The following is a 6000-nucleotide window of genomic DNA, read 5'->3' on the forward strand; positions in this document are numbered from 1 at the left end:
AGTTCCAGGACAGCCAGGGTTACACAGAGAAACCTGTTTCAAAAAATTAAAATAAAAATATTTCTTTTATGACACTTCTATGAGTGTTTTACTTGCTTGTCTGTCTGTATACCACAGGCATGCCTTTTGTCCTCAGAGCTCAGAAGACTGAGATTCCCTTGGAATTGAGTTACTGATGCCTTTTTCTCTGTGGGCACTGATTGCATGTCCCTAACACATAACTAAAAATAATTTGAAAATTTTTAAAAAACTCAACAGGAATTCAGAAATGGCTCAACAGTTAAAAAAAAGCACGTACTGGTCTTGCAGGGGACCCCTCCCCCCTTGGTTCCCAGCATCCAGAGGGTGACACACAACATCCATAACTCTAGCTCTAGGGGATCTGAATCCCTCTCTGGCCTCCTAGGTCACCAGGCACAAGTGTGGTGCACAGATGTACATTCAAACAAAACACTCAGACATACTTAAAAAAATCAAAACACAAACAACACTTCATACAGCCCTAGATGTCCTCGACCATCCACAAATGTGTTACTTCTGTCCTAGAATCTTAAGAGGTGCATGCCCTGCCACAATACTACATGCCCAAACCCTGACCTTATTTTATTTATTGATGTCTCTTATAATTTATTTAGTTTTATTTTATGTGCATTAGTGTGAAGGTGTCAGATCCCTTGGAACTGGCCTTACAGACAGTTGTGAACTGCCATGTGGGTGCTGGGAATTGAATCTGGGTCCTTTGGAAGAACAGCAGTGCTCTTAACAGCTGAGTCATCCCTCCAGCCCCCTATTTATGTCTTTAAAAAAAAGCTAACTAATCCTCACACAGGGTCTCGTACCTCAGGCTGGCCTCAATGTAGTGTGTAGTTACAGATATACTTGAACTGATTCTTCTGCTTCTATTTCCAGAATGTCCCTGGTGTGTATCTGGTATATACCACCAAACCAAGTTTTGTTTTGAGTCAGGGTTACTATGTAGCTGATGATGACTTGAAACTTGTTGTGTAGCCCAGGCTAGCCTCAAACTGGTACTCAGATTCTGTTAATAGATGTGTACCACTCCCCTGGCTTGATCTTGGCATTTTTTGAGTATCAGGCAGTTATTTTATAGATTTGATAGGCTTATTTTGTGTGGTTTGGTGTTTTCTTTTTTTCCTTTAGTTTGATGTTTTTGATGATTAAATTCATTTTTGGCAAGAAATACTACAGAAATGATGTGTCCTTGTTGTGGTTTAAAGAGAATCATGTGATTCCAGTTTATCCCATTGTTACTGCTGTTCACTTTGATCATTTATTTGAAAGTCTCCAAGTTACTAAAAAGCTGTAACTCTTCTCTTTGGGGCTGGAGGAGGACTGGCTCAGTGGTTAAGAGCACTTGCGACTGTTCGTCTAGGGGACCTGAGTTTGGTTCCCAGCACTGACATCAACTCATCTGTAACTCCAGCTTCCAGGGATCACACACTTCTAGTCTGCACTCAGAGTCATGACTCACCTGCACACACAGTCCTCTTTAGCATTAAAAAATACTGAAAAGAAATCTTTTAAAACAAATTTGCTCATTGTACTCAGTCAGTAGCTTGTGAGGAGTTCATAAATATCCTGGTTTTCTCCAGGCTGCACACTTCTTTCAGCACAGTGGTCCCCAACCTTCCTAATGGTGCCACCTTTTAATACCGTTCCTCATGTTGTGGTGACCCCCAACCATAAAATTATTTTCACTGCTACTTCATAGCTGCAATTTTGATACTGTTAGGAGTTGTAGTGTAAATATCTGATGTGCAGCTCCTGTAGGGTCAAGACCCACAGGTTGACAACCACTGTTTGAGCATTTATCAATGATTTTGTTGTTGTTGATTAAAATATATATGTATAAATATATACACAAATATGCATACATAATGTGTGTGTGTTTGTGTGTTCTGTCTTCACATACACCAGAATGAATCAGATTTCATTACCATGTGGTTGCTGGGAATTGAACTCAGGACCTCCAGAAGAGCAGTCAGTGATCTTAACCTCTGAGCCATCTCTCTATTCCCTGTTGTTGCTGTTTTTATGATACTTATTTGTGTATTTTTGTGTGTATGCATGTATGTTTATTTAGACAGTCTTGCTGTGTAGTCCTGTCTGTGTTTCAACTCATAAAGATTGCCTGTTTCTGCTTCCCAGGAGCCGCTACACCTGGCTTCCTGACTCATTTACATTTTTTTTTTATTTTTTTATTTTTTAAATTATATGTTTGTCTGTGTATGTGAGGGCAGGTGCTTGAAGAGGCCTGAGGTGTCAGATCCCCTGGAGCTGAAGTTGCACAGGTTGTGAGTTGCCTGATGAGGGTGCAAGGAACTGAACTCAGTACTGAGCTATCTCTCCAGCCCCTAACTCACTTTTTAATGTGTTATGTACACAGGCTGAACATCAACACTGCCCTCTTGTGCCCAAGCACTGTACAGGTGTGAGATGAGGAGGCTCTGCGGACCATGAACAGCTGATAAATTTTATTTAAATATCTGAAATTTGTTTAATAAATATGTAAAGTAGGAATAATAGCACAAATGAATTGTTTGTTTGTTTTTTTCAAAACATGGTTTCTCTGTGTAGCCCTGGCTGTCCTGGGCTCGCTTTGTAGACCAGGCTGGTCTTGAACTCACAGAGATCTGTCTGCCTCTGCCTCCCTGAGTGCTGGGATTACAGGTATGCACCACTGTGCCTGGCTCAGAAATGAACTCTTGTAGTCATTCATATTTATAGTAGTTAAGCTTTTCCTTTTGAAATAAAAATTTCCATTAAGTCTATACTTAAATACATATGTTTAGTGTTTAATATCTTGCATCTTCTGTTATACTTTGTTTTTTTGGTTTTGTTTTTTGTTTTTTGGACAGGGTTTCTCTATGTAGCCTTGGCTGTCCTGGAACTAACTCTGTAGACAAGGCAGGTCTTGAACTCACAGAGATATGCCTGCCTCTGCCTCCCAAGTGCTGGGATCAAAGGCTTGTACCACCACCTCCTGGCCTCTATTATACTTTGAAAGTTACTACCTAATATGTACATATTATTGACTGCTTTGTTATTTCAAAACTTCTGGAGATTGAACCTAGGCAAGCACTCTCCCTCATCAAAACCATCTCTGAGGCTGGTCAGACGCCTCAGCTGGTAAAAGCCTTTACCACTAAGTCTAATGACAGGTGTTGGTCCCCAGGACGCCCATGGTGGAAGGAGAAAACTGACTTGATAAAGTTGTCCTCTGACTTCCACATGCATACTGTGGAAACTGCCCCCTCCCCCACACAAATAATTAAATAATTAAATAAATGTAACTTTAAAAAAAATCCCATCTCCTGTGGACACAGAAAAACTAAGTTTGCCCCACTAGCCATTTTTGAGCTAGTGAATTCTGGAAGCTGTGAACCTCAAAGGCATGTTGGATCAAAGAGGTAGTGGATTAAATTGTATGATTTGTTGTTTGTTTGTTTTGAGACAGAGTCTCACTACATAGCTGTAGGCTGGCTAGGAACTCACTATGTAGACCTGGCTGGCCTTGAACTCACAGAGACCCACTTACCTCTGCCTCCCTCCTGAGTTCTGGGATTCAAAACTTGTACCACTGACCTAAATTGTGTATTTTGAGAGCTTCTCCCGCTCAAGGCTTGGTTGTTACAGCTAAAGGCCCGCCTCAGCCTTGGCATCTCTTCTGCTTGGTAAAGAGGGTGGTCAGTCCTGGAGGCTTCAGGTGGCCTTCAGTGGCCTTCATTGCCTAATGGCAGCCAGCTTCCTGCAATGTAAATATTTGGGGACAACCTTACTGGTTTTGCTAAAGTAATAACTGGACAAGTAGCATCTGGAAGGGGGCAGGTAGGACAGGATAAAACAGGTGCATGCTGGACCTAGTGATTTGGGCCTGTCATCTGAGCCACTCAAGAGGCTAAGGCAGAAGGATCACAAGTTCAAGAACTGACAAGGCAACACAGGGCCTTGAAGGCTACCTTGGGCAACCTAGACACATTTTCAAATTATGAAGTAAAAAGAAGGCTGGGGTTATAATGCTTGCTAGTACAACATTTGACTAGTATGTGTAAAGCCTTAAGTTCACAGTTCCAACTACACACACACACACACATACTCTCTCTCTGTCTTGAAAAAACCCCCAAACCTACCAAATGGACAAAACAAACAGATACAGGGCTGAGAAGATGGCTCAGTGGTTAGAATACTTGCTATGCAAGCCCAAGATTGGGAGTTTAGATTCATGGAAACCACATAAACATGGGGTGGGAATGGAGTCCTGTCTGAAATTCCAACATTGGGAAGGCAGAAGTGTGATTGATCCTGAAAGCAAGCTGACTATGTAGAATAGTTTCATGCATGAACTCTGAGTTCAATGGCCAGTTCCTGCCTTAATGAGTAAGGTGGAAAGCAAGTGAGGAGGTCACCTGCTACCAACTGTGGGCCTCCAGTACACACACAAACACCCATCACACATGTGAAAACATGTACGTACACCACACAAGTATACACATAATGAAAAAAATCAATTGCAAAGATTAAAAAAAAAAAAAAGAAGAAGAAGAAGAGCTGGGCTTTAATCCCAGCACTCAGGGAAGCAGAGACAGGCAGATCTCTGAGTTTGAGGCCAGCCTGGTCTACAAAGCGAGTCCAGGACAGCCACGGCTACACAGAGAAACTGTCTCACAGAACCAAAAAAAAAAAAAAAAAAAAAAAAAAAAAAAAAGAAAAAGGGAGAAAGAAAGCAAAAGGAAGAAAGAATGATAGGATCAGGAAAGATGTCTCAATGGTTAGGAGCACTGGCTGCTCTTCCAGAGGACCTGGGCTTGATTCCTACTACTTACACGGCAGCTCCCAACCTCTTATAACTTCAGCTGTAGGGGATCAGATGCCCCTTCCGGCCTCAGCAAGTACCAGGCATGCATGAAGTGCCAGACCTACTAAATAAAAAGTTTAAAACAAAAAGGATTATTGTTTTTAGTTATGTGTATCTACGTGCCTGCATAGGACCTCAGAGACCAGCAGGCTTGGCGCTCCTGGAACTGGAGATAAGGGTGGTTGTGAACTACCCAATGCAGGTGCTGGGATGCAAACGTGGATCTTCGGCAAGAGCAGTAAGCACACTTTAACTTCTGTGCCTTTATCCAGCCCTGCAAGATTTTTGACTTTATTTTTTTATTTTTTTTGGACTTTAGGTGTAAACAGATTAAGTTTTTACACAGAGCTTCTCCTGTGGTTCAGGCTGGCCTCAAATTTATAATGTTAGGATGACTTTGAACTTCCGATCCTCCAATCTCCACCTACTCAGTGCTGGGGATGGAACCCAATCCCCCTCACCCCCACCTCCCATCCCACGACAGAACCTCTCTGTGTAGTCCTGGCTCTCCTGGAACTCGCTTTGTAGGCCAGACTCGCCTCAAAGTCAGAGAGATTCATCTGCCTCTGCCTCCCAAGTGCTGTGATTAAAGGCGTGGGCCACCACCACCCAGCAGAACCCCCCACCCATCACCCCGCTTTTTCCAATCCTTTGGGTTTTTTTGAGACAGGATTTCTCTCTGTAGCCTTGGCTATCTTGGACTCGCTTTGTAGACCAGGCTGCCTTTGAACTCATGGAGATCCGCCTGCCTCTGCCTCCCCAAGTGCTGTAATTACAGGCATGAGCGTGGCCCGGCTCGAAACCAATTCTTGCACGTTAGGCAAACGTTCTGACAACTGAGTTTCTTTGCCAGCGAGTCTACGTAGATTTTGTAATTCTCTTGGCACCTGCGTTTCTGCAGGGGCAGCGTAAGAAATGTGGGTTTCAGAAAGGGCTCCCAAGGACTCCGTGCATTGCAAAATCAGCGTAGAGGTCCGTCGCTTCTCTCCTGTGAAGGGATTCGGCAAGGGGCGAGGCTTCTGAAAGTCTTTCGAGCCAACTCAACCAACTAGAGATCACAGAGATCTCACAGCCGCTCTGGAGACGCCGAACCCCTAGGAAGGGAAGGGGTGGGAGGCGGGATC

The sequence above is a fragment of the Meriones unguiculatus genome, chromosome 4 (assembly GCF_030254825.1).
Source record: "Meriones unguiculatus strain TT.TT164.6M chromosome 4, Bangor_MerUng_6.1, whole genome shotgun sequence".
NCBI classification, from domain to species: Eukaryota; Metazoa; Chordata; class Mammalia; order Rodentia; family Muridae; genus Meriones; species Meriones unguiculatus.